At 37.9% G+C, this 15,446-nt stretch overlaps 1 protein-coding gene across 2 annotated transcripts in view; it reads left to right on the top strand.

Moving 5' to 3' along the window:
• The window catches only part of Il1rapl1 (interleukin 1 receptor accessory protein-like 1), a 1,504,708-nt gene that overhangs the window by 458,848 nt on the left and 1,030,414 nt on the right, over positions 1–15,446 (top strand).

The following is a 15,446-nucleotide window of genomic DNA, read 5'->3' as shown; positions in this document are numbered from 1 at the left end:
TAACTAATATATGATTTATATAAAATTATGTGAAGTAGAAGTAAAAGAGAGTAGATACTCATAAATTGGAGGTAGTTTGGAAATAGCTAATGTTCTCACTATATTGAACCTTTGGACCATGAACACATAATATATCCCATTTGCATGGTTACTTTTTAGTTTATTTTCTGAAATTGAGAAATAGAGACATACATGTTCATTTTTGTCTTTTAATATATTCTTTCTGTATGAGTTAAATTCTAAAATAGAAGATTAAATTCTTTTTTGGTTTTACATGGGGTGATATTAGTAAATTTGGCACTTTGAGACAAAAAGAACAAATTAAAATTTTCACATTTTGAATTTTACATTTCCGTCTTCAGAGACTGAATATAAATTTCAAGCTTGGTTGCTTAAGAATAAAGAGCTTTAGCAAAGAGAGTAGTTTGAGCATAATAATAATTATATAGAGGTCTAGAAACAATCTTATTGAAAGAATTAAAGTGTTCAGGAGAAAGGGAAAGTTAGGAGAAGGCCAACGACAAGGTAAATGCTAATCCAATGTACTAATGAGAATCAATCTCAGAGGCTGCTTTTGATTGAATGAATCACTTCCATAAAGTCTTGATTGTAACATCATATATTTCCCTCCTTCCTTGGTATGAATTTGTTTGCTGTTGAATTCTAACATGTTAAATAATGTGTTGGTATTTAGTTTTTTTTTAAAAGGCCACAATACTATTTTTATTTTTATATTTTTACAACAACATCTCCCATATCTGACACTGCCTCACTTTTCCCCTCCCCCTCCTTTCTCCTTCCCAGTCCCTCCCTCTCTCTGTCAATCTCCTGTGATTATTTTGTTCCCTCTTCTATGTAGGACTGAAGTATCCACAATTTGTTCTTCCTTCTTGTTAAGCTTCATATGGTCTGTGAGTTGTATTATGTGTATTCTAAACTTTTGGGTTAATATCCACTTATCAATGAGTATATGACATGTGTGTCCCTTTGTTTCTGGTTACCTCACTCAGGATGATATTTTCCAGTTCCAACCATCTGCCTGAAAAATTCAGGAGGTCATCATTTTCAATAGTTGAATAGTACTCTACCCTGTAAATGTACCACATTTTCTCTATCCATTCCTCTGTTGAAGGACATTTGGGTTGTTTCCAGCTTCTGGCTATTATAAACAAGACTGCTATGAACATGGAGGAGCATGTGTCGTTGTTATATGTGGGAGCATCTTTTGGGTATATGTCCAGTAGTGGTACAGCTGGGTCTTCAGGTAGAACTATTCCAATTTTTGGAGGAACTGTCAGATTGTTTTCCAAAGTTGTTGTACCAGCTTGCAATCTCACCAGCAAAGGAAGAGTATTTCTCTTTCTTGGCATTCTTGACAGCATGTGCTGTCACCTGCATTTTTAATTTCAGCCATTCTGATTGGTGTGAGGTGGAATCTCAAGGTCATTTTGATTTGCGTTTTTCTGATGATAAAGGATGTTGAATATTTCTTTAGGTGCTTCTTGACCATTCTAGTTTCCTCAGTTGAGAATTCTTTGTTTAGCTCTGTACCTCATTTTTTTTTTATTAACTTGAGTATTTCTTACATACATTTCGAGTGTTATTCCCTTTCCCGGTTTCCGGGCAAACATCCCCCTCCCCCCTCCCCTTCCTTATGGGTGTTCCCCTCCCAACCCTCCCCCCATTGCCGCCCTCCCCCCATAGACTAGTTCACTGGGGGTTCAGTCTTAGCAGGACCCAGGGCTTCCCCTTCCACTGGTGCTCTTACTAGGATATTCATTGCTACCTATGGGGTCAGAGTCCAGGGTCAGTCCATGTATAGTCTTTAGGTAGTGGCTTAGTCCCTGGAAGCTCTGGTTGCTTGGCATTGTTGTACTTTTGGGGTCTCGAGCCCCTTCAAGCTCTTCCAGTTCTTTCTCTGATTCCTTCAACGGGGGTCCTATTCTCAGTTCAGTGGTTTGCTGCTGGCATTCGCCTCTGTATTTGCTGTATTCTGGCTGTGTCTCTCAGGAGCGATCTACATCCGGCTCCTGTCTGTCTGCACTTCTTTGCTTCATCCATCTTGTCTAATTGGGTGGCTGTATATGTATGGGCCACATGTAGGGCAGGCTCTGAATGGGTGTTCCTTCAGTTTCTGTTTTAATCTTTGCCTCTCCCTTCCCTGCCAAGGGTATTCTTTTTCCTCATTTAAAGAAGGAGTGAAGCATTCACATTTTGATCATCCGTCTTGAGTTTCGTTTGTTCTAGGGATCTAGGGTAATTCAAGCATTTGGGCTAATAGCCACTTATCAATGAGTGCATACCATGTATGTCTTTCTGTGATTGGGTTAGCTCACTCAGGATGATATTTTCCAGTTCCAACATTTGCCTACGAATTTCATAAACTCGTTGTTTTTGATAGCTGAGTAATATTCCATTGTGTAGATGTACCACATTTTCTGTATCCATTCCTCTGTTGAAGGGCTTCTGGGTTCTTTCCCTTTTCTGGCTATTATAAATAAGGCTGCGATGAACATAGTGGAGCACGTGTCTCTTTTATATGTTGAGGCATCATTTGGGTATATGCCCAAGAGAGGTATAGCTGGATCCTCAGGCAGTTCAATGTCCAATTTTCTGAGGAACCTCCAGACTGATTTCCAGAATGGTTTTACCAGTCTGCAATCCCACCAACAATGGAGGAGTGTTCCTCTTTCTCCACATCCTCGCCACCATCTGCTGTCACCTGAGTTTTTGATCTTAGCCAATCGCACTGGTGTGAGGTGAAATCTCAGGGTTGTTTTGATTTGCATTTCCCTTATGACTAAAGATGTTGAACATTTCTTTAGGTGTTTCTCAGCCATTCGGCATTCCTCAGCTGTGAATTCTTTGTTTAGCTCTGAACCCCATTTTTTAATAGGGTTATTTGTTTCCATGCGGTCTAACTTCTTGAGTTCTTTGTATATTTTGGATATAAGGCCTCTATCTGTTGTAGGATTGGTAAAGATCTTTTCCCAATCTGTTGGTTGCCGTTTTGTCCTAACCACAGTGTCCTTTGCCTTACAGAAGCTTTGCAGTTTTATGAGATCCCATTTGTCGATTCTTGATCTTAGAGCATAAGCCATTGGTGTTTTGTTCAGGAAACTTTTTCCAGTGCCCATGTGTTCCAGATGTTTCCCTAGTTTTTCTTCTATTAGTTTGAGTGTGTCTGGTTTGATGTGGAGGTCCTTGATCCACTTGGACTTAAGCTTTGTACAGGGTGATAAGCATGGATCGATCTGCATTCTTCTACATGTTGCCCTCCAGTTGAACCAGCACCATTTGCTGAAAATGCTATCTTTTTTCCATTGGATGGTTTTGGCTCCTTTGTCAAAAATCAAGTGACCATAGGTGTGTGGGTTCATTTCTGGGTCTTCAATTCTATTCCATTGGTCTATCTGTCTGTCTCTGTACCAATACCATGCAGTTTTTATCACTATTGCTCTGAAATACTGCTTGAGTTCAGGGATAGTGATTCCCCCTGAAGTCATTTTATTGTTGAGGATAGCTTTAGCTATCCTGGGTTTTTTGTTATTCCAGATGAATTTGCAAATTGTTCTGTCTAACTCTTTGAAGAATTGGATTGGTATTTTGATGGGGATTGCATTGAATCTGTAGATTGCTTTTGGTAAAATGGCCATTTTTACTATATTAATCCTGCCAATCCATGAGCATGGGAGATCTTTCCATCTTCTGAGGTCTTCTTCAATTTCTTTCCTCAGTGTCTTGAAGTTCTTATTGTACAGATCTTTTACTTGCTTGGTTAAAGTCACACCGAGGTACTTTATATTATTTGGGTCTATTATGAAGGGTGTCGTTTCCCTAATTTCTTTCTCGGCTTGTTTCTCTTTTGTATAGAGGAAGGCAACTGATTTATTTGAGTTAATTTTATACCCAGCCACTTTGCTGAAGTTGTTTATCAGCTTTAGTAGTTCTCTGTTGGAACTTTTGGGATCACTTAAATATACTATCATGTCATCTGCAAATAGTGATATTTTGACCTCTTCTTTTCCGATCTGTATCCCCTTGATCTCCTTTTGTTGTCTGATTGCTCTGGCTAGAACTTCAAGAACTATATTGAATAAGTAGGGAGAGAGTGGGCAGCCTTGTCTAGTCCCTGATTTTAGTGGGATTGCTTCAAGTTTCTCTCCATTTAGTTTAATGTTAGCAACTGGTTTGCTGTATATGGCTTTTACTATGTTTAGGTATGGGCCTTGAATTCCTATTCTTTCCAGGACTTTTATCATGAAGGGGTGTTGAATTTTGTCAAATGCTTTCTCAGCATCTAATGAAATGATCATGTGGTTCTGTTCTTTCAGTTTGTTTATATAATGGATCACGTTGATGGTTTTCCGTATATTAAACCATCCCTGCATGCCTGGGATGAAGCCTACTTGATCATGGTGGATGATTGTTTTGATGTGCTCTTGAATTCGGTTTGCCAGAATTTTATTGAGTATTTTTGCGTCGATATTCATAAGGGAAATTGGTCTGAAGTTCTCTTTCTTTGTTGTGTCTTTGTGTGGTTTAGGTATAAGAGTAATTGTGGCTTCGTAGAAGGAATTCGGTAGGGCTCCATCTGTTTCAATTTTGTGGAATAGTTTGGATAATATTGGTATGAGGTCTTCTATGAAGGTTTGATAGAATTCTGCACTAAACCCGTCTGGACCTGGGCTCTTTTTGGTTGGGAGACCTTTAATGACTGCTTCTATTTCCTTAGGGGTTATGGGGTTGTTTAACTGGTTTATCTGTTCCTGATTTAACTTCGATACCTGGTATCTGTCTAGGAAATTGTCCATTTCCTGAAGATTTTCAAATTTTGTTGAATATAGGTTTTTATAGTAAGATCTGATGATTTTTTGAATTTCCTCTGAATCTGTAGTTATGTCTCCCTTTTCATTTCTGATTTTGTTAATTTGGACGCACTCTCTGTGTCCTCTCGTTAGTCTGGCTAAGGGTTTATCTATCTTGTTGATTTTCTCAAAGAACCAACTTTTGGTTCTGTTGATTCTTTCTATGGTCCTTTTTGTTTCTACTTGGTTGATTTCAGCTCTGAGTTTGATTATTTCCTGCCTTCTACTCCTCCTGGGTGTATTTGCTTCTTTTTGTTCTAGAGCTTATAGGTGTGCTGTCAAGCTGCTGACATATGCTCTTTCCTGTTTCTTTCTGCAGGCACTCAGCGCTATGAGTTTTCCTCTTAGCACAGCTTTCATTGTATCCCATAAGTTTGAGTATGTTGTATCTTCATTTTCATTAAATTCTAAAAAGTTTTTAATTTCTTTCTTTATTTCTTCCTTGACCAGGTTATCATTGAGTAGAGCATTGTTCAATTTCCACGTATATGTGGGCATTCTTCCCTTATTGTTATTGAAGACCAGTTTTAGGCCGTGGTGGTCCGATAGCATGCATGGGATTATTTCTATCTTTCTGTACCTGTTGAGGCCCGTTTTTTGACCAATTATATGGTCAATTTTTGAGAAAGTACCATGAGGAGCTGAGAAGAAGGTATATCCTTTTGCTTTAGGATAGAATGTTCTATAAATATCCGTTAAGTCCATTTGGCTCATGACTTCTCTTAGTCTGTCGACATCACTGTTTAATTTCTGTTTCCATGATCTGTCCATTGATGAGAGTGGGGTGTTGAAATCTCCCACTATTATTGTGTGAGGTGCAATGTGTGTTTTGAGCTTTAGTAAGGTTTCTTTTACGTATGTAGGTTCCCTTGTATTTGGGGCATAGATATTTAGGATTTAGAGTTCATCTTGGTGGATTTTTCCTTTGATGAATATGAAGTGTCCTTCCTTATCTTTTTTGATGACTTTTAGTTGGAAATTGATTTTATTTGATATTAGAATGGCTACTCCAGCTTGCTTCTTCTGACCATTTGCTTGGAAAGTTGTTTTCCAGCCTTTCACTCTGAGGTAGTGTCTGTCTTTGTCTCTGAGGTGTGTTTCCTGTAGGCAGCAGAATGCAGGGTCCTCGTTGCGTATCCAGTTTGTTAATCTATGTCTTTTTATTGGGGAGTTGAGGCCATTGATATTGAGAGATATTAAGGAATAGTGATTATTGCTTCCCGTTATATTCATATTTGGATGTGAGGTTATGTTTGTGTGCTTTCATTCTCTTTGTTTTGTTGCCAAGACGATTAGTTTCTTGCTTCTTCTAAGGTATAGCTTGCCTCCTTATGTTGGGCTTTACCATTTATTATCCTTTGTAGTGCTGGATTTGTAGAAAGATATTGTGTAAATTTGGTTTTGTCATGGAATATCTTGGTTTCTCCATCAATGTTAATTGAGAGTTTTGCTAGATACAGTAACCTGGGCTGGCATTTGTGTTCTCTTAGGGTCTGTATAACATCAGTCGAGGATCTTCTGGCCTTCATAGTTTCTGGCGAGATGTCTGGTGTGATTCTGATAGATCTCCCTTTATATGTTACTTGACCTTTTTCCCTTACTGCTTTTAATATTCTTTCTTTATTTTGTGCGTTTGGTGTTTTGACAATTATGTGACGGGTGGTGTTTCTTTTCTGGTCCAATCTATTTGGAGTTCTGTAGGCTTCTTGTATGTCTATGGGTATCTCTTTTTTTAGGTTAGGGAAGTTTTCTTCTATGATTTTGTTGAAGATATTTACTGGTCCTTTGAGCTGGGAGTCTTCACTCTCTTCTATACCTATTATCCTTAGGTTTGATCTTCTCATTGAGTCCTGGATTTCCTGTATGTTTTTGACCAGTAGCTTTTTCCGCTTTACATTATCTTTGACAGTTGAGTCAATGATTTCTATGGAATCTTCTGCTCCTGAGATTCTCTCTTCCATCTCTTGTATTCTGTTGGTGAAGCTTGTATCTACAGCTCCTTGTCTCTTCTTTTGGTTTTCTATATCCAGGGTTGTTTCCATGTGTTCTTTCTTGATTGCTTCTATTTCCATTTTTAATTCCTTCAACTGTTTGATTGTGTTTTCCTGGAATTCTTTCAGGGATTTTTGCGATTCCTCTCTGTAGGCTTCTACTTGTTTATTAATGTTTTCCTGTGTTTCCCTAAGTGTGTTCATGTCTTTCTTGAAGTCCTCCAGCATCATGATCAAATATGATTTTGAAACTAGATCTTGCTTTTCTGGTGTGTTTGGATCTTCCATGTTTGTTTTGGTGGGAGAATTGGGCCCAGATGATGGCATGTAGTCTTGGTTTCTGTTGCTTGGGTTCCTGCGCTTGCCTCTCGCCATCAGATTATCTCTAGTGTTACTTTGTTCTGCTATTTCTGACAGTGGCTAGACTGTCCTATAAGCCTGTGTGTCAGGAGTGCTGTAGACCTGTTTTCCTCTCTTTCAGTCTGTTATGGGTCAGAGTGTTCTGCTTTCGGGCGTGTAGTTTTTCCTCTCTACAGGTCTTCAGCTGTTCCTGTGGGCCTGTGTCTTGAGTTCACCAGGCAGCTTTCTTGCAGCAGAAAATTTGGTCTTACCTGTGGTCCCGAGGCTCAGGTTCGCTCGTGGGGTGCTGCCCAGGGGCTCTCTGCAGCAGCAGCAACCAGGAAGACCTGTGCTGCCCCTTCCGGGAGCTTCAGTGCACCAGGGTTCCAGATGGTCTTTGGCTTTTTCCTCTGGCGTCCGAGATGTGTGTGCAGGGAGCAGTCTCTTCTGGTTTCCCAGGCTTGTCTGCCTCTCTGAAGGTTTAGCTCTCCCTCCCATGGGATTTGGGTGCAGAGAACTGTTTATCAGGTCTGTTTCTTTCAGGTTCCGGAGGTGTCTCAGGCAGGGGTCCTGCGGCTCCTGGGCCCTCCCCCACGGGAGCCCAGAGGCCTTATACAGTTTCCTCTTGGGCCAGGGATGTGGGCAGGGGTGAGCAGTGTTGGTGGTCTCTTCCACTCTGCAGCCTCAGGAGTGCCCACCTGACCAGGCGGTTGGGTCTCTCTCTCACCGGGTCTGGGAGCAGAGAGCTGCTGCGGGCCGGGATCCGCGGGTGTGGTATTTAGTTTTTAAGAGCAATGCCGAATCTGTTTTGAAATGAAAGGTCTCAAGCTAGTAATCTCTTTAATTTTATGTTTCAAGGACAAAAAGTTCTGATATGTTTCCTAAGTTAGCATGTTTTTGCATTTATTTTAAATTTTGTATTGTTGGTTCTTCGTACTTAATAAAAGCAATAATGTGTTAAATATTTGCATAACATAAAGCATAATGTTAAGCTTGTTTGGTAAGCAGAAGCAGAACTTCTTAGATGTACAAATCAACTTACTTAATTTTGTTTTATAAGTGTTACTCCTCATTTCAGATAATAGTTAAGCAAAATTAAGCCAATTCTACTGCAAATCAAGAAGTTGTTAAGCATTCTTAAAAGCTATCCCCAAAAGCCCATTACAATTTGAGATTTTTAAGAGATACTTTGTTTCTATTTTATTTTCTTATTTGCATTAAGAGTGAGTAGACAAGAAGGTAAAATCTCCCACAAAAGTGGAGGAATGCTATTGTAGACCAGTTAAGATTTTAATAAAGCAATGAACCTTTACATGTCCTTATAATTTTCATCATTCAACTTTTATATAAGCAGGCTCTTTTGTAGTGGCATCAAAACTAGAACATGATGCATTGTGCTTACACAATGATAGTTTCTGGATCTAAGACTATGAATGACTGACACTAACCTTAGTCTTATTCACTGATAGAAGATAATGAAGATAATTTAGTAATAAAATGCTTATTGTGGGTTGAAGATTCATTCCTCAGCTCTGGGAAAAAAAAGTAAAAAGGAAAATGCTATTGTATTTTTATAAGGATCATCTATGAGCTGATTGTTCATTAGATCAATAGAGTTCCCACTTGACAAGTGACTTAAATTCTTCAGCATTTTCCAGATTAGAGTTCTCAATTTACTGCCTTTTCTTTAAATGTTTTTCTTCTGTGATATTAGTTTGAGTGTTTGGAAGTAATATACATTGATTGCCCCTTATACATTGAATGAATGAAGGAATACATTATTTTAGCTAGGCAGCATGGAAAATGTATGGAAATTCTCTGAAGCGAAGTGTCTTCAAATGTACAACAGAAATAAAAAGGATTGACATGTGCAACATATAAGTACTTTCTCCCTACCCAAGTGTGTGCCTATTTGTCAATATATTTGTCAACATGGTGATCATGTCTAAAATACAGTAAGTCGAAACGTTTAGGAACTTAATAAATATTAGATATTGGGGGAAGTTGAAGAGGTGTAAATGATACAAATGATACAGTTACTTGTGTTTGAAATATCAAAATAATTTGAGAACAAGGGTTTAAAACAAAATATTAGTTATTTTTCCATTCACTTTGTATACTTTTAGAAATGTACTCTTCATGTCTATGGAAGCTGTGTGTTGCATAATTTTGATAGTGACATTTCACATAAGATATAATGTGAATGACATAGCTAGAAATGTATCCTGCGGCCTGCAAAACTAAATATAACTTTATAACAGATTTTTTAAATTTTCTTTTTCTTGGATATTTTATATATTTACATTTCAAATGTTACCCCTTTCTCTGCTCTCTCCCATATCCTCTTCCTCCTCCCCCTGCTTCTATGAGGATTCTTCCACTCCTACCCACTCACTCCCACCTCAATGCTCTGGCATTACCCTACATTGGGAATCAAACCCTTACAGGACCAAGGGCTTCTCCTCCTATTGATGTTAGGCAAGGCCATACTCTGCTACATATGTGGCCATAGCCATGGGTCCCTCCATGTGTACTCATTGGTTAGTGGTTTAGTATCTGGGAGCTCTGGTAGGATCTGGTTAGTTGATATTGTTCTTCTATGGGCTTGCAAACCCCTTCAGCTCCTTCAGTCCTCTTTCTAACTCCTCCATTGGTGTCCCCATGTTCAGTCCAATGGTTAGCTGCAACTATCCTCATCTTTAGCAGTATAGGGCTGGCAGAGCCTGTCAGGAGACATCCATATCTGAACACTGTCAGCAAGCACTTCTTGACATCAGGCAGATATTGTATTTGAAAATGAAGTAATTTATAATGGAAAGGAGCTACCAGTGGTTCTATAAAAGAATTTTTTCATTATTTATGCATTTCAAATTATTTTTTTTACATTCCAGTTGTTACCTTCTTCCTGGTCTGCCCTGCCACAGTTCCTCATCTTCTTCCTCCTTCCCCCTGTCTCCAAGAGGATGCCCCCATCCCTCTAAACCCCCACCAGGCCTCCCCACTCCCTGGGGCCTCAAATAGTTAGGTGCATCTTCTTCCACTGAGGCCCAACTAGGCAGTCCTCTGCTGTATATTTGTTGGGGACCACTGTCCAGCTCCTGTGTGCTACCTGGTCAGTGGTTCAATGTCTAAGAATTCTCAGGGGTCCAGGTTAGTTAAGAATTCAGATATCTGCATCTCACTTTTTCAGCTGCTTGTTATGTCTTTCAGAGGGCAGTCATGTTAGGCCCTGTCTGTAAGTACAATATAGTATTAGTAATACTGTCAGGCCTTGGGGCCTCTGCCTGAGCTGGATCTCAACTTGTGTATGTCACTGCACCACATTTTCCTCAGTCGCTTCTCCATTTTTGTACCTGCAGTTCTTTCAGACAGGAACAATTATGGCTTAGAGTTATTGACTGTGGGATGGCAACCCAAATCCCTCCACTTGATGTCTTTTCTACTGGAGGTGGGCTCTACAATTTCCCTCTCCCTACTGTAGGGCATTTCATCCAAGGTCCCTCCCTGTGAGCCCTGTGATTCACTCACATCCCAGATCTCTGGTATTTTTAGGGGGGTCCTCCACCTCCTACCTCCTGAGATTGCATATTTTCTTCCATTCATTTTGCTAGGCTTAGGGATTATCTCCTGCATCCCACCACATACCTAATTATGTTCCCCTTTTCCCTTCACTCTCCCCTCTTCTACCCAGCTGCCTCTCTCCCTCTACCCCTTGTGACTACTTTCTTCTCTCTCCCAAGTTGAATTAACCTTCATGAGTTCTGTGGATTGTACCTGGTTATTCTGTATTTTTTGGCTAGTATCCACTTATTTGTGGGGACATACCTGGCATGTCATTTTAGGTCTGTTTAGGATATCCTCATTCTTAAAAGCTGAATAGTATTCAACTGTGTCGAGTACTTCATTTTTTTAAATTATTTTTATTTTATGACTATATAATTTCCTCCATTATATTCCCTCTATCAAAACCCTCCCATATACACTTCTCTGTAAGTTCCTGTATCCTTTAGTACCTTAAGCTAAGCAGAATCCATTGTGATGGAACATAGAGATGGATTTTATTTTAGTATTTTGTTGTCAGATTCACCTGTTTTCCAACAGTTATTGTCAAACATAATGGATCATTGCTTTTTTCTTTCTTTTTTTTATTTTTTGATATGTGTTTTAGTTCCTTTACCAAAAAAAAAGAGAGAAAGAACAAATGAAAACAAAGGAAAAGAGAGGAAATAAGAAAGACAGAGAAAGGAAAGTACTTGTGGTCTTCTCTCACTTATTACTCTATAATTAAAATTCTATATTATACATACATACTTCTTTTTATAAATTCCACCAATCCATATATGCACATTTAATTTTTAATCTCTGTTTTTTTCTTCTACTGGTAGCATATGCACATGAATGTCCACAAACATATTTGAAACCAAAGTAAGTGGGTTTTCAATTGTGTGCTCACTCTTAAATACAGGCAAAATATCTTCCTGGTTAAGTAGTTGAACAAATGAAAATATAATGTCTTTGTCTTAGAATATGATAAATAAATGCAATAATATGGATTTCACCAGGTTATTTGAGAATAAAGTAAAAGTTATTTACATTATATAGGACATGCTGGATGTATGAAGATATCTCTTTTTAAATGGAAGAGCACAAGGTATAACAAATTTGATTTCATAAAGTCCCCAATTACATATATTATTCCAACATTATTTATAATAAAAGATATTGACAATATAAATATCCACATGGCCTTTTCTATGAAGAACCTTATTGTTTACAATTTAAAGAGTAAAATCCAAGAGAGGAGATATAGCCTTATTTGTTTTTGGTTATTTTGTTTATTTACATTTCAAATGACATCCCCCTTCCAGGTTTCCTGTCTTCAAACCTCCTATGCCCACCACAGTCCCCCTTGCTTCTAAGAGGCCGCCCTCCCACCCATCCCCACCTCAGCAATCTAGCATTCCCCTATGCTGGTTCGTCCAGCCACCACAAGACAAAAGGGCTCCCCTTCCATTGATGCCAGATAAGGCAATCATCTACATATGGAGCTGGAGCCATGGGTCCCTCTATGTGTACTCTTTGGTTGGTAGTTTAGTTCCTGGGAGTTTTGGGGTGTCTGGTTGGTTGATATTGTTATTCTTCCTATGGGGTTGTAATCTCCTTCAGCTCCTTCAATCCTTCCCCTAACTCCTCCATTGGGGTCCCTGCACTCAATGTGATGATTAGCTATGAGCATCTGCATCTGTATTGGTCGGGCTCTGGCAGACACACTCAGGTAATAGCTATACCAAGCTCCTGTCAGCAAGTACTTCTTGGCATCAGCAATAGTGTCTGAGTTTGGTGTCTCCAAATGGGATGGATCCCCAGGTGGGGCAGTCTCTGGATGACCTTTCTTTCAGTCTCTGCTCCACTCTTTGTCCCTGGATTTTCTTTTGACAGGAGGAATTCTGGGTCAATAATTTTGGATGGGTGAGTGGCACCATCCCTCAACATGGGGCTGTGCCTATTCACTGGATATGGTCTCTACAGGTTTTTTCTCTGCCTGGTTGGGTATTTCAGCTAATGTCATCCTCGTTGGGTCCTGGGAGCCTCTTGCTTCCCTGGCATCTTGGACTTTCTATTGGCTACTCCTAGTTAGGAGATATAATCTTGAACACAATGGGTGTCAAAACATTAATTGTAACAGAAAAACTCTAAATGAAGTTCTTTAATCAACTGAATCATTAAAGTTTTGAAGGTAGTGACATTAGCTGAGTTATCAGTTTTAACACACCTTATTGTGGAGTATAGAATAATTGTAAAGTATTAGTGACAGGATATAGAAACATTGTTCATGAAATTCTTCAAGATATTAAAATTATGAAACAGAAATAGGAGTTATGAAGAAATCCTTCCAAATTGTATGCATAGAAGGTACATCAGAGAACATATGTTGACTTCTCATGCAAAATTGCTTATCCAGGGCAATCCAAATGAGAATGAAAGGAAAATGGCAGATAGACAAAAGAGGGCATGTACACAAACACATTGGACCACTCAATAGTAACTAATAAATATAACAAATAAAACAAAATTAACATAACTGCAAAAATATCTAAAATTAATTCCTAGTGAGAAAAACAAGGCTAAATAATTTGTGTTTGCAAACCTCAGAAATATTATATATATATATATATATATATATGTGTGTGTGTGTGTGTGTGTGTGTGTGTAATATTAACGAGATTTTATATTTTCAAATTAGTTTGGCGACTTTGAGTTAATATTTTGTATTTTTTTCTTCATTTTTATTGGATATTTTATTTTCACTTCAAATGTTATCCCCTTTCCTGGTTTCCCATCCATAAACCACTTATCCCTTCCCCCCTCTTCCTTCTTCTACAAGGGTGTTCCCCCACCCATCCACCCACCCTTTCCTGCCTCTCCAGTCTGACATTCCCTACACTGGAGGGTTCAGCCATGGCAGGACCAAGGACTTTTCTTCCCATTGGTGCCCAGCAAAACCATCCTCTGCTACATATGTAGCTGGAGCCATGGGTCAGTCCATGTATATAGTCTTTGGATGGTGGTTTAGTCCGTGGGAATCTCTGGTTGGTTGGTATTGTCCTTATGGGGTTGCAAAACCTTTCACCTCCAATATTTTATATTTTAATCAGTTTTCCATGATTCATATACCCACTTTTAAAAAATGTTATTAACCTGTATTTAAAAAAAAAGTAGTTGTAACTTGGTAAATACCAAAATTGTGGCATTTGTTTTAAATTAAGTAGAATGCTTCATGTATTTTGTTAAGAATTCATTTTATACTTATAGATTGTTCTGCTACAAAGAAGCTCATAAAATTAAATGAAATCTTTGACTAGATTTTTATTTAGTATTTTTGACATGAAATTGATTTATTTCCATGTCATGAATTTGATTAACATTTACACTAGTTTATCAAAATAAGTTAAGAGTTATCTTTAATTTTTGGAAGTTGTCCAAGTGTCTGCTGATAAAATTATAAAAGCTTAAGGCTTTGATTATTTCATCTTCTTCATTTCTGTCTGTAACTCTCATGATATAATAAAAATGTTCAACTTTGAAGATTATGAAATATCAGTTTCCCTATTTAATATCGAATTTCTGGTAATTCATAAAAATATTAGCTCTAGATAGCTATGGTGAAGAATAAAGAAAACAAACATGAATTCAAAGGCAAATACAACATAAAATTTTGTTTCTAAGAAGTGAAACAGGATTTATTTGAGAGTACAGTTGGGCAAATAATATAATTGGAAAGGATAAAGCAATATCTCCTTTTCATAGTACCCTCTAATAGTTAGCTTCAGGTAAATTAAATATGTAACAATAATAACAAATCTATGAACCGACTGAAGAAAACTTTATGGGAACTTTTATGAATCAATGTAGAAGAAATTGATTATTCATTTTTTAACATTTCTATAAGAAATATATGCTGTAAGAAGGCTAATGCACATAATCACATCGTACTCGTTAATAGATATTTTAAATATTCAAATGACTAACATTAAGCCCAAATATTTCAACATGTCATAGTATAAATCTATATTTTCTGTCATTTATGTTTCTGTTGGTTTTTTTTGTTTTAACAATTTGAAATATAGCTTCTTTTTCTCTTTTTGACCGCCTTCTGTAGAAATTCCCCCAGCTGCCAGTCCAAATTTCTCACCCAGACTCAGGGACTCTCATCACCTATCCAACGGGGTATTCAGGCTGCCAAGTTGGCATCAAGTCTCTTATTAGCTTCAAGAAGACTCGAGACAGAAACTGTCAACACTTCCTCTTTGGCATCTATGTGACTGTGAAGAATGATCACATTTTTGTCAAAAGATTCTTGTCTACTTATAGTTGAAGAAAAGTATGTTCTACTAAAGAATATTTCTATTTTACAAGGTTCACAAATATAAAAGTCTCAATTACTTGTGTTACTTTCTGTGGCAAATTAAATAGGGATTCTGCAGCAACTGAAGATGAGAGGGGAAAAAAGTAGATTTTCCTGATTTAAAAAATAAACAACATGCAGCCAATAAAATTTGAAATCACACAAGCGAAGCAGTCACCATCTACACTTGTGGCAATTGTTAAAAAAATCAATAAAAAGTCATAATTTTCCTATTTTAAGTAAAAGAGCTATGAAAAACAAATTTTTCTCAATTGTTTTGTCTTACACATCTTATATACTGCTCAAGAATATTGTAAAAATTTATATGTCCTTTTATTCAAA

Source organism: Rattus norvegicus, chromosome X (assembly GCF_036323735.1).
Source record: "Rattus norvegicus strain BN/NHsdMcwi chromosome X, GRCr8, whole genome shotgun sequence".
NCBI classification, from domain to species: Eukaryota; Metazoa; Chordata; class Mammalia; order Rodentia; family Muridae; genus Rattus; species Rattus norvegicus.
The sequence above is the reverse complement of the archived record's forward strand: the minus strand, read 5'-3'. Positions and strand labels throughout refer to the sequence as shown.